This window comes from Bombus terrestris, chromosome 13 (genome assembly GCF_910591885.1).
Source record: "Bombus terrestris chromosome 13, iyBomTerr1.2, whole genome shotgun sequence".
Taxonomy (NCBI): domain Eukaryota; kingdom Metazoa; phylum Arthropoda; class Insecta; order Hymenoptera; family Apidae; genus Bombus; species Bombus terrestris.
In genome coordinates, this window is record NC_063281.1 from 1,304,246 (window position 1) to 1,331,317 (window position 27,072).

General features: G+C 38.1%; 1 long non-coding RNA gene across 1 annotated transcript in view; it reads left to right on the forward strand.

Moving 5' to 3' along the window:
• Nucleotides 1–25,596, forward strand: part of LOC125386185 — a 103,533-nt gene extending 77,937 nt beyond the window's left edge. The window contains exon 3 of the long non-coding RNA XR_007226127.1: nucleotides 25,269–25,596. This is a non-coding gene — a long non-coding RNA (uncharacterized LOC125386185). The remainder of the gene's footprint in view (nucleotides 1–25,268) is intronic.
• Nucleotides 25,597–27,072: the final 1,476 nt, after the last annotated feature.

Here is a 27,072-nt window from a genome sequence, read left to right on the forward strand (position 1 = left end):
AGTCCCATTGTTGCAGATTCCACTTATTTTTCTCTTTGCTGTATATTTTGCAGTTTGTATTTAATTTTATAGAAATTGTTGCTTTCGCGATAAGCGTATTATCGTCGACTATTAGAAAATAATCCTAACAGAAATTTTTTAGCATGAAGTTTAAAAAGTCTTTTTCGGGAAAATACAGATTATATTGCTAGTTATTGAAATATTCCATCTTGTCGTGTAAACTCTTTGCTTATGGTCTTCATTGGTCTATTAATCAGATCATTCTGCAATAAGAACGTCCTATAATCACGCAGGTTGATCAAATTTGTTCATCAAAGGCACAGTTTGAAAGAGTAAGTTTTCAAGCAAATAGATTGTCTCAAATTGATATAAATACGAAGATCCGCAAATAAAAAGGTTATTATGTTTGAGAAATTGAAAATCTGAAAATGTCGAGTTAACATATTGCTGCATTCATAGATTCTACTCAACCTTCCCACAGAAACTAGTAACTCCTCCGTAACTTTTATCTTTAAAAAAAGCTATAATTTATCAATGAAATACACGTTTTGGCCTTCATAAAGGCAAAACCTACTCGTACGGAGAAGAAGGTATAATCTGGCTTGTATTCAGCGTTTCCGTCGCGATGCAACTCGATTCAGTCGCGTATATTTATTACGGTTGTCGGTTTCTATGCATACGGGCACCTCCAAGGGAGACTTACAACCCCAGTAACTCACGCAACGTCGGAATACTTTCTATCAGTCGATGTAACTACAACGTTGCTGGACAAGCTGATATCGTAATTGTATCGTAGATAAGGTTACTCAGTGACCTGGCAACAATTTGCTTATCCTGATGGCGCGAGTTCATGCGGAAAGCTTGTTAAGAAGCGTTTCATCGACAGAATCGACGGGATCAATAAATTGCTTGGGATCGTTGCAACGGATTGAAACCGTTCTGGGTGGCCGGTAATTCGAGCCTCGATAGCTCACTCCAATTAGCGTTGTTGCAAGACTCAGTTCTCGAGGAAGTGGTTCAGATAATTTAGAATTAATCGAAGTTAGCACTGTGGCTCGAGGTATTGGATTTCGGAGTGGTAGTTGTGAAACTATTGGACTTTAGAAATGTAATATCCTTAGTATACCAGAAACTTGCACGATATTTGTGTAAACTTTTCAAATTGCTCGATACTTGATTACTCTAATTAATTAATGGAGTAGTTACTTGCGCAGTAAACGTTTATTGAAGCACTAAGAAATAGAAACTTTATGTCATGCAAAAGCATCTAGACGGCTAGAGTATTGAACTAATATATTCTACTCGTAATATTTGCACTAACGGCTATTTTAAAATATTTAACTTGTTTCTTTCAAGTTCAATCTACACTACGTGTCAGAATTTTCTCGAAAGCTAAGTTGCCAAACTATAACTACGAAGTCTAGAATTCTACTATAAATTCGGCATTTCAATTTCTTACGATCCTCCATCCCATTTTCATCCCCACGCTAAGAAAACTTCCGCTTGTTCCAAAGTTAAAGATCTCATGATCAACAAATATCTTACGAAGATCAGCTTCGCAAGGTCGAGTATCACTTTGCACCTGCTTCCTACACTCGGTTCTACGCTCGTTTCTTAACGCAATGATATTCGTCGCGATAAGGCAACTCTTTCTGTCACCTCCAATAGATTTTTCAATTTCGTGAAAACACAAACAGATATCGAGATAAACGAGGAACTCGAAGAAGTTCGAAATGACGGAGAGGAAGGCGTAATGAGGTGGCAGCCGGAGGGTGGATTTTAATCAAGAATCGATACATAACACCGATTCGTGGGTTGGCTACCGCGGACTACGCAGCATCGAGCCTAATAAGGCAACGTCTATTGGAGCCTCGCCTCAGGTGGCAGCGGGCTCAATTATCGGCCGGCATGAGCCGCCATTAGATAACGAGCCGGCAGATGCGCCACTTCGCGGGCTTCGTTCGTCCCTTCTGAAAAGGATTCGTTGTTTACGAGCGAGGAGATGTCTGCTTCCTTCCACTGGCTTCGTTCCTGATGCTCCTCTCTTCTCAACGATCGCTGCCGGGCACCGTTAAGGAACTTTACGTAACACTTTCGGTGGAGCAGTGAATGGTTGCTTCTCGATGGAAGGATGGAGAAGTTTCAAATCGTTCGATCGGCTATTGGCGGTTAAGTTGAAAGATGGCGGAAGAAACAGAGATCGATTTATTTATTGAACCGTAAAGTGTGATGTAAGAGTGTCGGAATTGGCAGAAGGAGATGGTATACAGCGTGAGATATAAACTGTATAAATGTAAGGAATATAGATGTGGGCTGGATATTTTTTCCGTCTTTGAGTGGTGATTATTTATCCGTCTTTTAGTATCGTTACAACAGAAGGAAGTAGTCAATTCTTTTGTGAATTTTTAATAAAAGCTTTTAAACGTTGATTAACCGCAGTCTTCTCTACCAGCTTGCTTACTGCAGAATTTTTATATAAATGAGAATTTCTTCAGAATATATGACACACACAGACATAAACATCAAATTATACCGTAGCAATAATTTCCAATCTGAACGTATAAGAAAGGATATGTAAATGTCTCTACAGCCTCGTCAACAAATTTTATTATATAACATCATTGAACAAATATGATTAACAATGTATCTTCACGATATCGTTGTAAAACATCAAAAAATTTATTCAGCAATATCGTTCGACAGATGTGACCATTTATGCTTTCAACTTGCATGACGCAAAATTCTGTACAAAGCTTTTCAGAAACCTTTTTCGTAGCACCTGACCATCCATACAATCCACCCGTAAAACGGAGAACGTATTAATACAGCATCAGTCACTGTTATTCTCGATTTGCCTGCAGGAAGGTACATCCACCCGTTAACACCGCATTCATGCTAATCTGCACCACCGCCCCTCGAAAATCGCAAGTTCGTGGAACGATGCTGGCATGACATTCAGCATTTCCTTTTTATTACAATCGACGATCCCCATCGACACGATGAATTCCATCGAAGTCACTCCTCCCTTGTGTCCTAGGGCTATTCGAGACAACCTTCCCTCTCTCTTTCTCCCTGGAACTCGATCCAAACCACACCGTGAAACATTATTTCGGTGCTCGTGAGTCGTCTTCTAGACCCGTACAAATTGATTCGTAACGTTTCGCGTCGTTGACACGCTATTATGAAGGATCACACCTACGAGACTTTGTAGATGAAAGTTTCCTCTACCACGGCCGCTTTCACGCGTTTCACGACCTTCGACAGAGCCAACGAACCATCGGATCGTGATTTGCGCTTTCTTCCTTTCCTTTCGAATAGCGAGCAGACCAAGCAGAGGGGAAAGAAGAAAGAAAAAGGACGAAAACGTTTGGAAGTCTTTGGAAGTTGTTCCAATGAACTTTGGCGTCATCGAACGCGAATTTTTCGAGTCGGTAAAAGTAGGAGCACAATTATTACTACGGTCGACGTATCCTTAATCACAGTCTGTCGTTCCTCTCAGGGCTGTTAATTAATCATACACGCACAACGAACCACACCAGGCCAAGTAGAAATAAAAACACGTGGAAAAGCGTACAATTTAACCAGTTGACGGGAGACGCTTAATTGCCGACTGTCCTGGTGAAAAAGTCCGCTTGAAATAATTAGCGAGCTTCGTTGTGCGGGCCGGTCTTGTTTTTTCGTGCGAATCCCTTTATATTTTTGAACATAACGCTCACATGATAAACGTAGTTCTTTAACCGCATAAACGGAGAACTTTATGTTACAGAATTAAGAGAGTACTTTGTGCTTTGTGCAAGTAACTTCTATATAATATGGTCATTAAATTCTTTGAAAAAGACTGTTTTAAGATAATTTGTATCATATGAAGAACTAGGACGAGAAATAAGATTAAGTTGCAAAAATTAATACGAGTAGTTACGCTATTTTCGTTTTATTTACATATACGACATTTATTGGTTTTGATTTATTGGTATATGTTCTATTGGTATTGGTTTGGTATTTATTAGTTTAAAAAAATATATGTTTCACGGGTATTTCCTTTTATCAGTAATCGTTCATATTTTTTAAAAAATCCTTAAAAGGATGATAAATATATTTGATTTAGTACCTCGAAAATTATTCGAACTAGAGGAATTCTTCTATTGCATTCATATGAATAGACAAATTTGATCTTAATTGAAATAAGTGGATTTGAAGAATATCCATTTATTTAAATAATATACTGTACGGTATTAATTTTTCTTTGATTTTTTTCGTGAAATATGCAATATATTTATCTTTTTTTATATTGATTATGAATAGGTCCTCCTTAATTCTTCTCGATCGTATCGTAAGAATACCACCTTATAAAAACATTGTTTATATTCATCGTGTAAATGAAAAAGCAGAATTTTCGATGTCCGGCGAAACCAATTTTTCTCGAAGAGATTATTGCGTTTTGCTTATGGGACAGTGGCCACATCAAGGATCGGTGGTATCGATCGTCACAGGCTGAACGAGTAATTTTGATCCGAGGGTACAATAACGAGGAGATAAATCGCGCGATCCTCCTAAATCATCGACCGATTTGAAGTCCGTAGATTAGGCAGCCGTTCATTTCACCGATGATTAACCCTGACTGCTATGGTTCTCCCCCTCGATGTACTTAAATCGTCTTCGGACTTTCATTTCGTTATAACCATGCAACTTTTCGTCGCCAACGTGATGCAATGTCGTGAGACCGATTATCAATCATGGGCAAAAATATGGTGAAAAGAAATTAAGCCGCAACCCCGGTGAGCGCGCAGTTATAATAAAGATGAATCACCGGCGAATAATCTCACATTTATAAGTAATAAATTCACCGGGCAATTTGCATGCTTGCGTGTAAATGTAGACATTACTTTCCCTCTCAAGGGCCACCTGCGGCATAATTTGTTCAAGCGTTTGCGAGTATTTTTACATTGCAAGGCATTATGTCGCGGAGCAAACGGGGAAGTAAAAATAAAAGCCGCGACGAACGTACAACATCCACAGTGGAGGCCTTATAAGCTTGAATTACCTTATGAAATTTTCATGGAACGTGTCTACCTACCGACTAAAAATTGGGGCAAACCAGAGTAACGGGACTTGGAGTAATTTTACACGATCGCTTTCTTTGTAAAATACGAGTATTCTGAATTACGTTTATTTCTTTCGTGGGATGGATATAGGGAGCTAATTGGAAACGTTTTTACATTATTGTTCTTTTTATTTTATTTATTTAAAGTCGCATAGTCCTCTGAGAATTATTAGCGACTACCATAGCATATAGTTGTATCTCATAGACTTATACAATACTATGTTAGGCTCGACTACTATTCAGTAATCGTAGATATGTACAATATTTACATCATTAAAATGGTTATATTACGTATTTATTACAGATGTAAAAGATGTTTCACTAATGTACTTCTTTCTTATTTAAGATCGACTTAAAATATGAGATGCTATGCTATCGTTCTGTCGTTATCTATTCTTCTTTTATTTTATTTCGTCGTTGCTCCCACCATTTTGACTTCTATTTTAACTCATATACAATTCGCTCTCTCCAAAAAAAGATTCGCCATAGCGATATGACCAAGAACTCGTTTACACCTGCGACTTTATCATGCCTGAACACCCTCTAAAAGAAATAAAGAAACAGAAAGAAGCAGAAGCTTAAAATACAAGAAAAGATAAGGGTACGAAGTAACAGAGACAAGATTCTAAGGTAACATTTCCAAGCGAGAACGATCGAATCATTACGAATCTCAGAGTGAAATTATCATTCCATCGTAATGCGGGCTTATTACGCGGGCCATGTGTAATGCTATCCGCGGCGGTTAGTGCGTCAAATGTGGCTTTGTTGTGTGATTAATGCCCTCCTCGTAGCTGACACCTCGCGGAGTTTAATTGCACCTTATTCCGTATGAATATGGATGCCTGCCTCCCGGCCCACGGGGCCCGCAGAAGTGGCAGCAACAGCAGCAACGTAGCACACACGAGAGGAGAGAACACGGTGAAAAACGACGAGAAGAAGAGGGGGGATACTGGTAGGCCGCGAGCAGGATAAAAAATGCAATTACGATTTTGAAAAATGGGCCAGGCCGTGACGGGAACGAGCAGCCTTGGCGACCGGTTCCAGGTTTAGGACCCGGTGGATCCAAGCGTTCCTAGATTAGATCCGCTTGATCCTTGCCCGTTTGATATTCAGTCGACGTTCGCGCGAAACTTCGACGTCTATTGATCGTTTAATTCGATACTAATTAATTTTTATAGACGGCCACTAGCTAGTAGATTGGTCGATAGATTGTCGAAAGAAATGTTTCTTTAAAGGTTAATGGTGAATGTTAAAGTAGATGATATCTTGTATAATGTGAATGGTAGGACTACGCGTGTGAAGGAAATTGGTAGATCGTAGATTTTTAGATCTTTTTAGATTCTTCGAAGTTTCTTACCTTTTAGGTTAGTGAATCCTTGACATTTTCTAAATATTAAATAACTTAACTGCGGATCTTAATTCAAATTCATATTTCAACGAATACGACTACAGAAATAAGGTTTAACAATACACAGAAATTTGTTTCAATCTTTAAATATTACAACGAATACTGTACCTTCATATATCTTTAAATTTCATACAAATGCGTAAATACCCGCAATCCATGAATGGTATATCAAACCTATAAAATGAATTATGATTCCAGATTTAATTTTAAAAAGCATAGTAACAGAGTACCAAATACTTATAACAGCACAATAAAGTAATAAATGTTTAGAAAATGTCATTAGGAAGTAGGTTTCGTGTTTGCAACTTTGTTACCCTTAGCGATCGAGCTTGCTCGATTCATTCTCGTTCGTCCGTTCCTGAATCGATACTAGGAGATTTCGCTTTTTTACTCGCACGTAACGATGCAAGATCTGCCGGAAATGGCTAGCACGAACTGTAGCTACTACAATGATTCTTCGAGACGTAAGACCAGGTTGTGCGTTATCACACGATCATCGCTGTCTTCACTATGTAACGCCCGGCAGCACGTACAGCCGCTTACAAAACCTGTTCTCTTACTCGTTATCTTTAAAGTGAAACCGAGCAAGAAAGCGATTTATGTATTCAGCCACGTCAAACGCCATTGACATTCTCAGATTTTCAATAAGAAACACACTCACCCCCTTTTACTCTGGCTTCAGTGGCTTCTTTTAAATAGCATCTTTTAAATTGATTCGATATCTTGATAAAGTTCTACCGGTTGTGGCTTGCACCAGCTTGCAGATATAGTCGAAAGGCGATGCAATGAATAATAAATACGAATGTGAAAGTAATCTGATTTTTAAATCGTGAATGATAAATTACTCTATTTAGTATTAAAATATTTTCTTTTTGAGCCGAGTGACCTCGAGTTTTATTTTATCACATTTCCTGCTATTTTCTCAGTAATTATTTTCCTCTGTCTCGTATATACAATTTTCTCCTATTCCTTATTAAGTTATGAACAATTTCCTATGAAAGCCACTTTCCTATCATAAGATAAAAATCTACTAACACACGAATAGTCTGAAATGAGACTTCTGACGCGGTGAAAATACAAAGCAGTTAAAAGATCAGGTTGATTACGCGTCTTTATTTGTATCGTGCTTTTTTCCATGTAATTGAATCTTATCTACCATCTTGGCGAGGATAGTAGGGCCCATGCTCGTAGCTTCCGTTCATTCATTAGTACTGGCATCGCGGCAGCCCGCAACGCTCATATGTTGTCGGTGAAATGATTCTCTTTCAGGCCGTGATTCATGTTCAGAAGAGAACGGCGAGAATGACAGATGAAGAACGCGACACGGTATGAAATATCGCCACCACACGAAATCAATTTACAGCCGGGATGAAAAAGGACGATGGCCTTGTTCCGGGGATCGTTCGATATTGATGCCGCCTCGTGAAACTCTTTCTTTATATCGTATTGAATAACACAGCCAAACAAATGTTATATACTTTGTCGTTTTTATGTCGTTATCATGTAATTATTATCTTTTTTGTGGGATCTTTAAAAAGGAGCAAAAATTATACAATTGCAATTCTTTATTAAACTTTCGATTGGAAATAGTTTATTGCAGGATTACTAAAATTATAATTATTTATTTTAGATTTTATATTTTCACGACTACCGACATATTGATGGTTACCCGGGTTACGATGAGATGAACTGCTCCGAAGAGATGAACTGGAACGTTCGCGAAATGTTGGAACAAAGCGCAACATATTGTTGTTACAAACACGATCAGAACCCGAAGAGTCACAAATATGTCACATAACTATTTGTGTTATTTAAATCAGTAAAGAATTAGAAGAAAATGTTCAATATCAAAATTAAAAAGCTGTTAACGTAAAATGTGAACTGTGCTGTCAGAAGTTGCGAAGTACAATATGCAATTGTCGAATATCAATATTTTCAAGTATAAACGGCCGTCATAGTTATCACGATCATTAATCCGAGGTCAATTAAATTCCTCATCGCGGGAAATATTTATGGAACCATTGGACGTTGGTCAGGTGTTTATTAGAAACAAGTTTAATCGTTTGTAATACTTGTTAGTATCATCGTTCTTTCTAATTTATTGGACATTAACGATATCTGATCTCGTTGCTGGCCAATAATTATCGCGAGAGCTTTTGTTTCGATATACCACTGAAAGCATTTAGCACCTATACCTGCACCATATTCACCTACCAATCTATGCCCAATCATCCGGCGAATGGAAACCATAAAAATCTGCGTGCCAGCGTAATCATCGATAAAGACCTAATTACAATCCGTGCCAATCCATAAAGTTCGCTAATAACAGACTATGGTCTTGGAATTGCTCGAATTATTATGAACGCAACCAACAATCGAATTTTCTTTACGTAGGGCAGCGTGTAATTTCAAAAGTACGACTCCTTCGTGAAATTAAAGTTATTAAGTTTAATGAAACTTTCGAAGATTATTGCTGTTGTCGACATTTCGTACTACTGGAAGCTTATTAAATGTTTAATTGGACCAGCTCACAATACGATCACGTTTCGAGTTAAGCAAAATCGAAAGTCCATGGCAACGAACGAGAACTCTGTTCCTTAAAAGAAAGAGCATTTTTTCTGTATATTGCTGGGAAGGTAATTTGTTATTGATGTTATTGTTATTTAAAGTCACATCAAGTGCTAAGTTCATTAGTGACCATTTTTACGTCAAACAACATGTACCATGGTGGTATATCCATACAAGGTTCTGTTACTCTAAGATCCAAAGACCTTTGTTTTCGCCACTAAGATTTGATAGTTTAATACCTCATTGCGTACACGCAGAATGTGTAATAAGAAAAAATAATTTTGGAGCAGACACAATTTGGTATCGTAAGTTATAAGCTAATTTAACACATTGTAGATAGATGAAGTATTGTATGACTCGTATTCCATCGTTGGCAATATCTTTATAATGTCAATCAGGAGTAGTTGTAACTTAATAATTATTCACAACATGTTAACAAAGAGAAAGGTATGTGATTTAAAAGAAAGAGAAGTTTACTCTACGTCATCAAAAATGTATAGTTCATTGATTAAAAATTAAATTATTCCAAGTACTATATACAAATTCGACGAAAGGAGAATTTTATTATTTCGTCGACTATGTGAATTTTCTATAGATGACAGAATCCTTATCGAAGCTTTCAATTACAAAGTTTCTACAAGTATAGTAGCCTGGAATCGGAAGACACTGCATAAATTTCAGTTCCTTTTACATCATACTTCCAACCGTCAAGCAGATGGTACTTCGCGTAAACTCGAACTTCTCCGTCACTAAGTTTCCACCACAACGCTACGCAACATATGATCCCCGTCAAAGGCAGAATATTTCCCAGCTGCTCACCCAACACGACGCGTGGATTCTCCTAACGATAACTCGAATTTCGCCCAAGCAGTTTACGAAAACGAGTTTACGGTAGTCGAAGCTACCTGCATTCGCAATCGTGATCAACTCCACCATGCTCACAACTGCAATTCGTTTCACGTTACATACCCGTGTCGAGTAATCATTAAACAGCGTGCATACTCGCGTTCCCCCGACTTAATTGAATTTACACTCTGCCATAGTCTCAATAAAAGTTGACAGCACGAAGCCTTAATGCGCGAACGCCGTCTCCAAGCTTCTCAGTCCTGTTTCCACATCTTGATAATTTATGCGGGGCCGAACACCGCGAAAGGGGATCTCCATGAACGGCCAATAACTAGAAACGAGCTGTCGTAGATCAAAGATATACATACATGGGGGCCGGACCGTCTGTCGGAGAAAAGGGAGACCTACGGTCAGAAAACGGCGAATCACCGTTACCGTGGCAGCGCGCTTAATTTCCAATTAATTTCTCGAGCCACGAAAAAATATAGGAACAAGCCGCGACTAACACCGACCGCTCGTGTTGCTATTCATCACAGAGACCTCTGCACGCCGCTGTGTGGCATTAGCATTTATGTTTCGCAAATGCGACAACTTTACGAGTGCTTAAATCGAAGATTCAGATGGGACGACGTCGTGAGACGAGTACATGACTTTGGATTCGCGCGAAGAGCAAATTGGTAACGATGTTGGAAGTTGAAAATGTTGTACGTTAGATATTGAAATGTTTGGGGTCGTTATACGAAATTAATGTGTTTGATCGTTGCTGAATTTGTAACCTCGGTGCATATCTCGGGACATTTTTCATCGAACCATATCTTTTTATCGGTAGAAGATTTTTCAAGTTTCAAGAAGATACGAGAGAATCGTTATGGATATACCCGATTTTTCGTTTCAAATTCTATGCTGAAGATTTTCTTCAATGATTAAGAGTTCTTTTCTTCATTGAAACGAAAGTGAGATTGAAACATAAAGAATTCGATGATCGCAACAAGTATAAGAAGAATGGATAAGATGATATTGAGATGAGAATTAACCATCTACCTTGGAAGAATTCGAAATCTTTAGTATTACAATCTACAGCAACATTTATTACAGTGTCTATTTTATTTTTAAAATATCATGTCATACATTAATTTGTTTGGGACTTACAGAACCATCATAAATATAATGTCCACTAACAACATTAAGTACATACGTTCTTTTCACGTTTTAGTTCGATAAAAACTGCGAACTTGAAATAATTGAAATCTGAAATAATTTTGTCATATCTACACTTGGCATCAGCATAACAACATACATATCTTCTAAACCAGTTTTCTAAAAATCATTTTTACGATACATTCTACAGATCAATTTTGTAATAAATATTCCTTTCGTTTCTGTATTACAAATGCATCTCGTACGAATTACGACTCAGAGACGAATGTAGGTAGTTATTTTATGCGGATCCAGCTATTAAAAACTGACAATGTAAAGCAATAATCGTGCGCGAATTTCGGAGGATCTTCCGAATGGCAGAACAAGAGAATTCGCAGCGCGAATTCGACGGCTATAAAGGTAGATTTACGGCGTTGCACCACGGGGAAGATGGAAGAATGTGTATCTGGCCTGGTCGTAGTGCTTATTCCACTTAATAGCCTTTAACGACATCTGAAATTACCCTCGTATTTCATAGTCGAATAAACAATTATAATTATAATGCTAAGCTTCGTACTGCCATCAGCTGAAACGAAGTCATTCCTTTCCAGTTGCGGAGGCGGGGATTTCTGCATTCCTGTATGCCCATTTTTTTATTGTAGCATTCGAATTTTTAAATATGCATATACCACGAAACGACGTATAACCGTGACTTCTATGGATGCTAAATATTTAGCATCACCGAAAACGAGAAATTTATTTTATAAAATATTCGTTTAATCGATAAAATCCTCCGGCAATAAAATTGAATTTATACTTAAAATATAATAATCAGTGCCTTCTATATTTCTTATAAGTGGCATTTATAAAATTCTTTCCAATTCTTTCAATGTTGTTTTCAGTGTCTTAAAATAACGAAATCTATCCTATAGAAGAGCCTTATTTCATAGAGAAATGGTATGTAAACCACAGCCCAATTTCATAGAAAAGCGGTTTGTAAGAAACAGCCCAACTTCGTAGAAAAACTGTCTGTAAGAAACAACCCAACTTCACCCTCGTAAGAAACATGAAGGTGTAGGACCATCGAGTCTCTCCACCTCCAGAGAAGAAATCTCATCTCGCCTCTCATTAAATCATCCTCGAGAAAACACGTTCCAAGATCGAGGCAGAAATTAATTCATTAAAAAGAGCAATCCTATCGACGCATCGAGCATACACGCGGGAATCACTTTGGTGTTTCCCACGCGTTTCATCACGGCTATATCGATAACTATATTCTCCTGCTATCGGGGCAATACGATAAACTGCGGTGATCCACGAATTCTAAGGACTGGTACCTGGTTTTCACGATATCGCGTCCACGAGTGCCCTCGGAATTTGTTCAGAATTCGCATTAAAGCTGATGTAGAAGCGGCTTCCAGTGACTGGTAGACCCAAAGCGGACGGCCACCGAAGAAGATACTTCGATAATGGTGCAAGCATGTTTATGGTTATTTCATTATGTTGAGATCGTTTTGCCCCTCGTGTTGCAACGAACAGGAGGCCTGGTTGGGAGGTCGATTTTGAGAGACCGGTGGACTGATAGAGATCACGATGCTGTGGCTCGATATCGGTACCGAACGAAATCGATAATCTTCGGTCCCGCGTGGAACTTAATGAAGTGGTGGTGGCCACCCTTGGAAAAAATCGCTTTCTTCAATTACGCCCGTGGCTGACCGCAACCGCGCGCGTGCATAACTTCGATCACACTGCGAGACGTCTTACTCCGACAGGGAGGCCCTACTCGTAAGCTTTTCAGAGGAGATTTGATGGACGTGTGGTACTCGTGTTGGTAAAGATGAACCGTGAGATGCTTCTCCTCGTCGATCGCTTCTGATACTTCTAACTTCGTCAACTTTTAATTGCAAAATATCGTATATTGAATAAACTTCTCGCATCTTCAAAATTCTCCAAAAGGTTCAATTTCACCACGGAACGAATTAAATCGCATGCTCTGGAAAATTTCCAATTAAAACTCAGGCTTTATCTACCCTGCTATCATCGTATTATACAACGTTTTATATCCTTAAAAGCCACTTGTATTCTCCACTAGATCCTCGCGCGAGCACAGCCCCTTCCTGTATTTCAATTAAACCATTAACCACAGTCTCAGCGATTCCCTAGCCCTTTATAAAAGAGACTTTCCGATCGATACCGGTCGCGTCGAACGAGATCGTTCAGTTTATTATTATCTCTCGCGGCAAACAGGTGATCGCGCGACGATACTATATCCGACGAGAAGTTTCACGCTGATGATAGTAATGTCGTGAAACCGATGAGACCGAAACGTGGTAACGGGAAATGATGGTGGCTCGATCCGATTTTGCTCGGTCGATCGAAGATAGCCAAGGCATAGCCGGCGGTCAAAGGCGTCTGCAAAAATGCCGACACGCGGCCTCATCGGCATCACCTGTTTGACGGGTCAATTCCATCGGGAACTTCGATGCCGAGGTCTCTTTTAGTGACGTCACCTTCACTTGATCGGCAGTTTAATGCAATACGTTAATTAAAACGCTGTCTCTATCAAGCTCGCGAGCTTAATTACGATCACGGACAAAAAGAGTCTCCGCGGGAGAGCACCGCTTCGTAATAGCTACTCGATCATTTCGTTCGCGTATTCAGTGAAAAATTCGTTGATCTATGATCCACTCGATAATTGCAACTTGTTCAAGGCCGCTGGGAAGAGAATGCCGAACTGTATATTGGGAATTTGCACGGATGTCGGAGTAAAATATTCGTTTACCGCGATAAAATTAGTTTCGGGGTATCTACGGAGATACTTATTCCGTGGGCGATAAAATACTTGGAATACTTATAAAAAGGATTTTTTTTACGTATTTTTACTTCTAGTTTTGCTTACAATTCTCCTCGAGGTTTCTTTTCGTAGATAATTTGCTTACTATTTCGAAATTATTTGAAATTTTTCTTTGACTCTTTAAATACGGCTGTGCTCAACGAGCGATGACATGCATCGATCGTGTAATATTCAGCTTTGTTATTTTTTAGCATTTGGAGAGAATCATTTATGAAAGTACATATTTTACCCGTACATATAAAATATACTTTTGTCAGATTCTATTATTCAGCAAACATTTTGATAATAATTCAGAACGTATTTCTTTTAATATCTTAAACTGGAAAATTTTAAAAATTAAAGAAATTACAATTTCTTAAGACAAAAATATTCCACGTTTCTACGTTTTCCGATGTCAATTTTCGTTTTGTTTTTTATACACGCCAACCATCCTGAATACGGACTGATCAAAAATTACTGGCCGTATTTCAGGGCCAAATGAAACGATCGGCACGTTAAATATTTATACGCGATGGCGTACACGGGCGGAGGGCTGGCTGAATCGAATCTGAAATTCGATAATGCCTTACTCAGAACGGTCCTGTATTTGCCCGGAAGCCGCGAATTATGCCGTGAGTCCGGTCGAGCGACTCACGCGTTACGTACTACCCTGTGGATCACGTGCAAAAGCCGCACTGCAGGTGATATTCTGTGTGGTCCATCGTGTGTACATTTCGCGGACGTTCTGGTAATCTCGTGGCGCGAGCGAGTAATCGCGCGTGCTACAACATTGATATCGTTCGCGCCGATTACAATTCGCACGCGAGCGTCGACTCGACGGACAATGCAGAGGGATACATTTTCTCGCACAATTTCTAATATATTTTTATACAACGTTATTAACTATGCTAATAGAAAAATCAGGTTACGGAGCGTTAATTGAAAAAGATATTTTATATAAATAAGATAAAGGTTAATTAGAAGAAGGTTTTGTAACGTTTAGAGAATCTTTTCAAATGCAAAGAGCATCGTACCTTATCTCCATCTTATCCAAATTTTTAGAATGAAAATTTTACTCTTTCTTTCGGTTAAATATTGTCTACTAGTACTTTCAAAATGTAAAACTTACACAATTTGGGAAGATAACAAAGAAAATTAATTGAAAATTAAGATAATACTGAGTTTTAACATAAATTTGTCCTGTTTTTAGATTTATTATATGAACGCTGAAAATAAAACGTATACACGTCGCAATATAATACCTAATTTTTACATATCGGTCAAACCAAATTTTCTTCGAACTATCCAACCATATTTATTAGAAGTAGGAACAAACGAAGTTCCTACATTTAAAGAAATAACATGGAGAGTCTGTGTAACATCGTTTTCATAATCGTTAATGGTACGGATTAAGCGATAGTAATAAAAGAAATAACTTCAGATACACATTACACTATTTCGTCTGTTTTCCTTATCGAGACCAAACCAGTTAAGTTTGTATCTTTAGGGTTATCGTCGGAAAGAACAGTCTCTTCGATTCGTTCTTCGCAATGGAACAATCGGCAAGATTGCGATAATGGTGACCAAGTATTTTTACTGAAGTCAAACGAGCGTTTCACGATCGTGCTCCAGATTGTTGTACACTGCCACAGAACTGGAACACTTACCCTCAACTTTCAATCTTTTCATCGCGTTTTATTTTAAACCCTATTTCTTTGAAACTTTTTCTCAATTTAAATTTTAGAGATTTTTAAATCAAAGATCTAAAATACGGACCTTTAAAGATATTTCTATTTTTTTTTTTCTTTTTTTTTTGTAAGATGGTGTTTTTTATCTTTTAAGTAGAATGGAATATTATGGTTTTACTTTACTAATTTTTTACAATTTATCTTGAATCAGTGTAATTTAGAAAGTTCGTTGAAAATATTGCATCAACGACACGCAAAATCTTTAATTCGAGAAAACTATGGTGACAGTTGAATCCTAGTCGAGAAATATAATTTTTTGAAAAACATGCATTTGTTCTATCGCGACCATCGTTTAATTCAATAAAATGATATAAAGATCGTGAGAGACGCAAAGGTAGTAAAATTGAGCTGCATTCCCGAAATTAACGAGGAAACGTAAACAGTGATTTTTAATTAGCATGCCTATAAAAGAAGGCAAAGGAACGAGCCATCGTGATACAAGCAAATTGAACACTGAAATCGCATATTTCCTACGAACATTTTAGTCTGCAGGCACTGTTTGATAATTAATTCCGACGATATCGATAAAATTCTTTGAGTACATTCCGCTTCTATCTAAAAAATTCCGCGAAAAAGCATTCTACAGAAGCAACTTGAACCAACATATCGCACAACTAATTACTAACAGCCATGGTAATTCGAAAGAGCATCGTGTGTGGCACCGTGCATTCATCGTGCCGCTATCTCCGCTTTAAAGTAGAAATTTACCGCTAATAATAGTCTTCGATGCGACAATAAATAAGATAATCGCGAGGCAGAGTCTAGCTCACCGCAAATACGCGGAACCTTGTAGATACATACATGTATACGCGTTTATATGAGCGAGAATATTTAACAATCTAATTATAGCAATCTTATTCATGTCTGTATCGATGTTCTTTAACGAGTTTTTGATTCTACATATTGTTACTCGTGTGGACTTTAATTTTTTGATAACAATGATGCTTCGTTTGCTCGATAACAGATATTTGTTCCAATTTCTCAAAGTACGTGCGTAAAGGTTTAAACTGTTTAAAAATTGGTTTGTATCGGAATTAAAATTTTTAACCACCTATTTTATTTCGAAATGAATTATATTCTGAAATAATGAAAAAAGTTTGAACGAAGAGTTCGAATATTACACAACTATATTTACATCAAATAAGTTGATATATAAGCGACGTACAGTAGGAAAGATTTTTAATTATAGATTAAGAAGCATCCACTGAATGTGATGTTTATTATGCGATATATCTGTTGATAGAAATTATTCAAAGAGAAAAGAGCGAAGAATTTTCAAATTAATTCAAAAGCAGAATAAATAGGTGGCAAGACGAAGCAGACAAGCTAAGAATTCAATTACAAGAAAAGAATTACATGAAACTAGGAAAAATAAAAAAAAAAATCATCACTAATAAACTAATTCCTTTCAGCAATTGCGGCGTATTCAAATAAACTGAATATACAATTATAGAGTAAATTTGTCTACCAATAGGGTGGTCTTGAAGTTCATTATCGACATAGCGTAATTCAACCTGGAATATCAGCGAGACTAGTCGTAAAAACGGCGAGAAATAAGAAGGAAATAAAAGGATTAAGACCTACATATAACCAGTTCCCAGAAGGTGGTACGCGGAGGACGAGGTTCGCGTAAAATCTCACCCTGTGGGAGTTCATAAACCCCTCGAGCCAGTCGAGATAAACCAATAAAGCAGCGCGATAGTCGGCGAAGCAGGTGCAACGTGGGCGGTGAGTTACCGTGCGGGTCACAGGTCACCGTGAACCCAGCATCTCTGGCAATCCTTCTCACACACTCTCTGCACGCTCCCCTTTCACCTTCGCCTCTCTTTCCGTTCTCGTGGTCTCGCTTTCTTTCCCGTAACATCCTTCTAACGACGAGGTCCCGCAGAAAACACGGATTGGTTCGCCTTGGATCTAGCGATGGGAGCAAGGTGTACTGGAATTCGAGTCAAGTTTTTTGCTTATGGAAGTATCAAATATTATTAATTAAATATTAAAAGTTAGTGAATCCTGTTACTTTGCTTGTATATTTATTTTAAATATGTGAAAGTAAATGGAGAATAATTGTTTTGGAGGGAGAATCAAATCTTCATATGATTTTGTTTCCGTTTACATTTTAATTTACAATATTTTTATTTTTACTTTATTTTGTATTTTATTTTACGTTATTCATTATTTTTTATTAAGGTTAACGGGACGACATATTAAATTTTATTTATTACAAATTTATATTAATTAAATTTAATTAAATCTCTTGAATTATCTATTGCACAAAATTAATTATGCTGTACGTTTATTAAATTTCATGGTTTCGCTATTAAAGAAACTATATAATTATATTCTTAATTCTGAATTTTTTAAATTTATCAATAGTTTTGTAATTCCTACCCGGATCTTCAAGCTTCAAAACAGTATAAAGGAAACTTAAAGAAGGTTGTACAGAATGTAATAAAATTCATTCATCCATATGGTATATTCCAATAAACTTCAGTTTCCAGTATCGTCGAGGTATCGATATATAAAAAAAATCTTAACCGTGCAGGTGGACAGAAATATCCGTCGTTTGCATCTTCAAAGATCTCCCCGATTCTGGAAGCAATCGATATTTTACTACCTGTGGAATGTGTACGGTATGGGTATCGATAAATTTGATTGAAAATTCTGAGGAAATCGCATGAAATGCCCATCGCTAGATGCAACGAGATACAAGAGGGTTGCACACTGCGGCAATGTGCTACGAACCTCTGGCCACGCGGTACTTTATCGAGAAGCACTGTAGAGACTCGAAGGCAATTTACGTTGCAAAAGTTTTTTGGTGTAACAGCCGGACCGGTAAGGTAGTGACAGGTACAACTGGTTCTTTTCGTGCTTTCTTCCGTGGAAGACGCGACACGGGTGGTTGTTAATAAAACGCGCAATATTTTCTGAAATTTTATTTCATATCGATAAATGCAAATATGTACGCATATGTACGAAATTTTTCGGATTTAATGAAATATTGAATTGTTCGATACTAAGCATAACGTTCTTCTATTATATATTGTGATTTTTTTTTAATTAGAATCTTATGGTAGTTGACAGATGGCAAACAAAATCTGAAATGTAAAAAACATTTTATATTCTAAAATGTAGCGTAATATTCTATATTAATTTATTTGAAATATAATTATATTTAAATTTCAATGAGTAAATTAATAACTGCTTATGGGTGGTTGAAATAGAGTAATTAACATCTTAAAACCGTTTTATTACGTAGATATATACTTTACAACGAAACGTTTTATTAGTAAAACGATTCCATAAATCAATGCTCCGCAACAGGAATTTATTTGACATTCCTCAAATTTATTAGAGATTTTTTCATCTTGCTAGACACAAAATTCTCAAAACACCGTTTCACAAAAGAATCTGTCTAGTTTCTAGAACTCGTATCCCTAATTAACATTCATCCTAAATAAGCTCTAGTCCGTTTAATTCAATTTTAGCACAATTAACCGAGCCGTTTCAATCGAGACAGATGAAAGTAAATATCAGCGATAACGATCTGCGAGATATAAATCGACCATGACGATTCGATTGCCGATGTTGCAGGATCTCCGTGTTCCCAACAGACTAAATTAACTCCGAGCAATCGTACTCGAGCTCTCCGATTGGAAAAAGGGTATACGAGAATCGTAAGATTCCTAGATGCCAAAGATAACTTTACATCTGCCGGTCGATTGCGATAATTAGGCTCGCCGTGGAGATTGATCGAAAGTCGCATTCAACTTCAATGGATCGGATCATTACCTAATTAAGCGAATGGCCGTGCACACGGTTGCCCGCCCTTATTACGCGAATTAATTAACTCGACGTTGCAGTACGTGGCTCCCGTATCTTCGGCTTGTTAGACACTTAGATGTAACAAACAATCCTGATGTTTGCCGAAAAAGTCGGTCTTGTGCAAATTTCGCGGGAGTGGTTGAAAATCGACCAACTTTAAGCTGATTAGCTGGATTCATGAACTATCGAAAGAGAGTAAAACGAAGGATGCGAATCGTTCCTTATATCGATACAGAATATGAAAATTTTTTTAATAAAATATATTTTAAACATGTACAAACTTCTAAACATTCAATTTTTGCCGTAAACAAAATTAATGTCTATATTCTTCTACAGACTCCGTATCTATATTTTTATTATTACATATAGTCAATAAAATGTATGAATCTTTTAGGAGCCAAACTGATCAGCTTCGCCTTTCATTCGCTTCTTCATTTCATCCACATAAGGACATGGTTTATATTTAATTCTAGAGGAATTGTAAACTTAAAAAGCAATGTCTGTAACATCATTTTTCTGTATTTTTCAGTTTATTACTTCTAAGCTGTTCATGTAATAATTTAAAAAAATAAATTAAGAAAGGACAGGAGTAATATTTAAATTTCTTGTATTTTTTAACTGTATTTTTTAAACTAACTGCGAATTTTTAATATAAATTTTGTATATAAGAATCTAATTATAATATATAAGAATGAGAATGTGGAGGATTTGTCGTGGATAGATATCGTGAAATAACTAAAGCGAAATATTGCTGTCGCAGTCCGTCAAATATATTTGAAGTAAATAAATAAATAGGTATACAGTGAGTCGTTGATACAGAATGTAAAACGCGGAATAAATACTCGTTATTGTTCATCGCGTAACTCGGAGATACTTTGTAGATACTCGTTGATACTCGATATGTACTGCTCGATACTGTCTCCCTCGCGATCGCGTCCGTTTATTTATACTGGCCGGGGGAAAGTCGGAAAATTCAAATTCGTCTTCATTCGACGATTGTATGTAACAGCGACATTGTTTTGCTCGGAGTTTATTTATTCTTACATTACTTGTAATCTAACGGTCTTGATACTTCGAGGCAAAACAACAACATGATTTGAATTGACCTGTGACTCATGTGCCGCTACAAGAACATTTATTCCTTTTTGTGCCGGAATAGGTATGTGTAGACATTAATTATCTTCAAGCATTGACAATCATATGTAAATTAGAATAATATCAGCCAGAAGAAACAGTAACAAAACCAAATTGTCAAGGCGCAGCTGGCGACGCGCGATAACCGCGAACACCCCCAAAGAAGACGGTCTGTCTTGGCGCGGAACAATTTATTCCTCGATGGCTGGAGCTGTTTCTCGTACTCGCGGGTAAATTGAAATTTTTTCCCCGCGCACCCGTTGAACTCCCGGGTAATTACGGACGAATTTTAGAGCCATTATGCGCCCCGGTCCATTCAAAACTTCGTATCCGTACACGCTTTGATCCGCCAGAGGAACAAGACTGAAAATAATTACGAAGAATCACGGCGTGCGGGCCGGAAAGCGGCGGTAAATCGTCCTTCCTCCCCCTATAGCGGCCAGATTCACTCATGGCCCCGTTCAGAATCGCCTAATGAATTTAAAATGACCATACGCGGTTTTTCGTCGCGTGCCCGACCGGCCCCTCTTCCCAGACAAAAACGCACTGCCACAAAATTTCGGACGACACCCGTGCATAAAAATGCAAATCTCATTGTCGGGTTCGCGCGCGAGCCTCCTGTCTACACGGTGCCTCGGTTTTTTCTCTACGCTACCATCCCGCCATTTCGCCTTTTTTCGACCACGCGCCATTATGCCCTGCTTTTCACTGGGCTCCAATCTCGACTAAATTCACTTTTAATGACCGGGGCCAGCAATGGCGTCACGTGAAAATTTAATTTGCACCGATGAAATCGGTAATTCGTCGTGACCAACGAATAGGAAAAACGGTGGACCCCGAAACTGTTTACCTATGGAAGTTTCAAATTTGGGGTGGGAGAAAGAAACTTGGACAACTTCAGAAGGTTTGGAAATTTAGACACACTAATAAGTAATAAATAAATTATGCATTTCTATGCATTCTAAAAGTGAACAAATGTACAGAGTGCATATACCTAATACGCAAATATAGATAGATACCTATATAAAGTATTTGAAGCATAATACTCCTTATAACACTCGAGTATGAAATGAATCTCTGCATAGATTCCATATGTTTAATTATGTTCATGATTTGCATAAACGTTTGTGGAAACTCTGGGAAAATATATTTTTGTTTCGTTCAAGATAAGTATAGGGTTTAAGTGCAATAGATAAGGGTGTATTTTATCGAATATATCTTTCAGGACAAGAGATTTTCTCTTTCAAGGCAGAAATTTATTTGAAAATGAAATTTCTATTAATCCTGACAAGAGAATTATGTTCAGTATATTTTCTATTACTCGTAACTTAACAACGGCGTGGTAGGAGCTAAAATAATATGAGCAAGTAAGATGTACACCATTTCCATGATATTCAATGACACTAGAATTTAATTACAATCGATGCTCCCACCCAAATGGTGGGTAAAGTAGCAAACAATAAAAACTACAGAAAATTAGAAAAATACAAAGAAAGGAACAGCTTCAGTAAAAATGAGTCAAACGAGCAGTTGATTCTCTCTCCCTATCATGGTTTTCTAGGGTGAAGTAGTTCAGGGAACAAAATCGCAACGACCGTAAAACATGAAAGTCGACGAGATGCGTAATTGATTTAATTCGAGCCCGAGGGACAACAGCTGTTGCAAACAAACTTTTCATTTTGCCATCTGTATTCATGGAAGCGGTCGATCTCTGGGGAACGTTAATCAACCGTTCGGGGAAGAGAGAAGAAGGACACGAAGCCTTCTCTTCTGCCAAAGTTTTCAACATTTTCTCCTGTCCGAGAAGGACTCGAAGAGGCTCCAGAACGCTGACATTCTTCTTCTCCTCGTTCGGAGAGTTGGAGGATTTCTTTCGCACGCGTAATTCGTGCACTGAAATTGCCACCGCTCTAATTCCAGGGTAATTGCTCTCTTCTGTTCCCTGAAAGCCACCGGAGTTCCCTTTGCATTCCGTTAAAACTGCACGACCAATTAAACGCGAGCATCGGACTAACATGGGGATGAGGCCTCGAAAACTGTAAGGGAAGAAACTCTAATTGAGACGTAGCTATTTGAGGGAATTCGGGGCAACCGACTATTATCGCGGCCAAATGCACTTATAATCGACCGATTTTAATTATCGCGTGGTGAACTCCACAGAGCCGCCCCGCGATTTATCATCTAGCGGGCAACGTGTGATTCGCAACATTCGGTCTCGTACCGCTCCGATTTCGTGCGATCGTTCTTCATCCGTCGCTCTGGGTGTCATTAAACTGACCCCCTGGCCGAAACACTTTGACGGTTATACTTTTATCTCTTGGTGGAAATGAGGGTTTTTTTTTTATTTATATATATGATTTTTGGTGTCTGAATAGGTTCTACAAAGTGTTTCTTTTTGCTATTTTTTTAGTTCTGCGATATCTTTCTGGTGTATTTGCCCTGTCATAAATACACCAGAAAGAAAATTGCTGTTGCAATTTCCTTTTTTATGACGTTGCATTGCTTGTTGTACTAATGTAACATCTTTTTTATTTGTTAATGTAGTATGGATTCTTTCATTGATGCGATCTCAAAATTCTAGCGTTTTTATTCTTCCGCTGCGTTCTGTATTATTGGAATCTCTATTTCATATGTTCTTTCGCTGTTATCTTTAGTTACCGAGACTGTCTTTTTAATATCCTTTTATACTGTTCTCTTCTTCGTGTTGCTGCAATTAATTCTTCGGTGTTCTCTTAAAACTGTGTAAGTGCTGAAATTTATCTTTCTGTGAAAGCGAGGAGGAAATTGCAATTTCCCGTCTTCAAAATTGACCTTTGAAATTCAACATTACGAATTGGTTTTTCAAGTGAAAAAAGCACAGGAAGGTGGACTTTGTCCATATCAGGTTATCGGGACTAGGAAGTTATATTTAATAGCGTAGAGAAGCTTTAGATACTTCGATAATCAAAGAAAAATTGAAAACTCTGGGATTGAATTTTGAATTAAAGAATACTTAACCTGAAGAAGTATTCTTCAAAGGTCACACCTTTCTTTTTCCGTTTTTTCCTCCTTTTTTTGCGCTTATTGCCACATAAAATTACAATCTTGAATACAATAGCTTATTTACAATAACATAATAATCAGCAGAGAGCTAATGCCTTAAGAATTGAACACTTGCAGTCTCTATATGACAATATACATAATAACATAAGGGTCATAGCTTATGGGAATTACAGGAAATCGTAACTGTATTATATCTTTGTAGTGATCAAGTCTAAAGTGCGCTGCTCTACTTTCATATTCGGCTTCATAATTTCTAAATGAGATGCGTATATAAAGGTATAAGGATATATTGAAAAAAAATCTTTATTAAGTTTAGATCGTGATCTGCACGTATTATATGCTGCATCGTTTAAATACATAATTCAGCGTTGAAATTTATCTACATTTATGATCAAAGTACTATGCTCATAATCATTTTCAAGCGCATAGAGATCTGTGGTTGCGTAAGGTCTTCTTTAGAAGAGGAAGCAACCGAGAGATCGCTGCGATCGGCTCGTAACCGACTGAAGGATCATTTATCTATGTAACTCATTTTGGCAACTTCCTCTTGAGTCAGTCGTATCGAGAACAGAATGGACGTCTGGCGAGCGGAATCCGCTCGGTAGGATCCGCGCGACGTTGTAGAAATTATACGGTTTCGAACTGTATGCCGCGGCGGGCTCGGACAAGAGGAAAAGGCGCGAGGAGAGGGGGAGGGCGAGGGACAGTGATAAATCACAAATTGCACGAACTCGTTGCGGCCGAAGACAAATTGGCTTCGCAGTCATGAGCTACGCAGCGGGTAATAATATAATTATAGGACTGCCAGCCTCTTTCGACGTTTCAGTTTCAACTTCTTGCCTTCCCTTGCCTCTCTACGCGAGACGCCGCGGATCGCGTAAGCGCACTTGATTTACGATCGCCGGTTCCTTCTTATCGTTTCCTCTTTTTTCCATTTTTCGCTTTCTTTTTTAATTCTTTGGACTGTTGTTCGTGGCCCGGTGTTACGTAGATGGATTTCAATAACATCGGCACGGTACTCGATTGCAACTGCTTACGAAGAGGAACGAGTTGCACGTGACACGTTTCTCCAGTTTGTAATAAACGGAACCAGTTGTAATTGTTCGAAACCAGTCAGTGGACTTTGATTATTACTGACAAAACAGATTCACCCATTCAGTGGTAAGGTGTTTAGCATACGTTCTGATATTCTAATTCGATAATCGTGAAATCGATTGGAAAATGGCATTGCGAATAGTTTAATCGGGAGATGAAGAGAAAGTAAGGACAGATAGGATTGGAAGAACATTGATATTTCCGTAGCTGCTTGAATGTTATAAATTTTTAGTCTTGGATTTTGCTATAAAATTTTTCTATAAAAATACCTTTTTGATGTGCTAAATTAAATTGTGATAGAAAAAAGAGGGATATTTTGTATGCTAAATGGATGTGATTCGTCAACTATGGAATCTTTTACTTAAAAGAAGAAGATTTTAAAAAAGTAAAGAATAGATTAACGAAGTTAATATTTAGAACGAACTAAAACATTTCTTTTACTTCTTGAGATTTTGCCAAATATCTGGTCTACACAAATTTTAATCATCACGAATTTAATTACACTGCTACTCTACATAAAAAACATTTCTACAGGTGGTTTCATGAAAGAGGAACACTCTAACTGCGAAGATCAGAAGCGTAATCGGTGGTGGAGTCCACGCACGACGCAAAAAGGGAACTTTTTTGCCGCGGCCAGGGCACGCCAACTCCGTCGCAATTTCCATTCCCAGCAAATGATCCGTGGCAAGAAATCTCTGTTGATCTCTCTGGAGCCGGCGGATAAAGAAATTAAAAAGTTTGCTCGTAATCTGGGAAAGCAAGAAGAATGGACGGAAGACGGAAGAAGGAGGGTTTCTACGTGGACCAAGGAGAAGTGGACATGACCGAAGATTGCCACACAGGAGGCTGCGTAGATAAGGGCTGCATGCAAAAGTGGATCATTACACGGGCATAAAGGCGAGGCAGCCGGGGCTAGGGCAATAAATACTTCAATCAGTGGCCTCTAAGGCGTCAGTTAGCATCGCGGCGGTGCGTCGGAGACAGCAGCGCAGCGGCGGCTTCGCAAAGAGCCTGAATCCTTCCACTTTGGTCCCATTCGACTAAAGTATGCCCGCCCTCTCTGACAGCCAGCTGCAGCCGTTCGCCAAACAGGCACCCCTTTGTCGTCGATCTGCATAACTCTCGCGCGTCAGGCCAAACGCCACTTTTGACGACGCGGAAACGCTCTATTTTCAGTCAACTTTAGTTCTGGGGAAACTATTAAAACTTCTGGTTATGGGGTTGGGCCTCCTAAACCAGCTTCCTCGCTTTGTGCTTCTTTTGCATTTTTTGTATTTTTCAATTTTTTAGAATTTATTCTTTTTTTAAATATTATAACAAATACTTTATTTGAAATATTTGAGATATTTTTTATTTTTGGTACATTCTTTCACTTTTAATTTCTCGTAGATGATATAATAAATCGTCCGCATCCACCGTAGTCTACTGCAATCTACTGATTACACCTACGATGTGCTACAATAAATATGAATGTCTCTTTTTATTATTAGTAACTATTCTCAATAGGTGTTATGAAATTTAGCAGAAAATTTTATTACGCAAAAATGTAACTAAAAAGTCGGTATACTTATCCATGAATTGATAATGTACTCCTCGTAAAACTATACATAACCCACCTTATTAAAAATTACACAACAGCACTGCATCGTCGCCGTCTAAATCAAATTATGACATCTACATACATTATCAAGGAGCCTATTTTACTTAAACAGCGTTGAGTGAAAGAAATCTTTCCTATTTCGAATTAATCGGAACATTGCAAAGAAAATACCATGCGCGATTAGCATAGCAACTCCCACAAAAACCCGCTACAAGTTAGTAAACTGCAACTTGTCTAGCAACATATTCTTCCGTCAAACGTAAACTTCCTAGCCTCTAGCTAGCTGTAGTTTATCGTCGGATATATCTTGTGTAAAAGCTACCACGCGCGTTCCCTTCATTAACGGTAGCATTTATTCAACCATTCAGCGTTCGCACCAATTATCTCCATAACCACCGGTCGAACAGCATTAACAAATTAATCGTATATAAAAGACACACCCTGCGTTTCCAGGAACAATCCTCTATCTTGTCGTATACCGACAAGTATCCAAGCGATAATTGCAGTTACGCAAAAGCCTATCGAGTTGAATCCAAAGCGATAGGTCTGGAAACCACATCGCTGGATCTAGCTCTCCCGCTAGCTACGACGTTACAAGTTAAACTCTACGATAGGAAATCGCGATCGAGCAAGAGACTATCGAGACTCCAATCCACTGGAGCACCGCTGACGAGATACGTATCAGCGTCGATCACTCGCGTGACCGCGAAGATAGCCCAGGCCAACCGATAAATCACG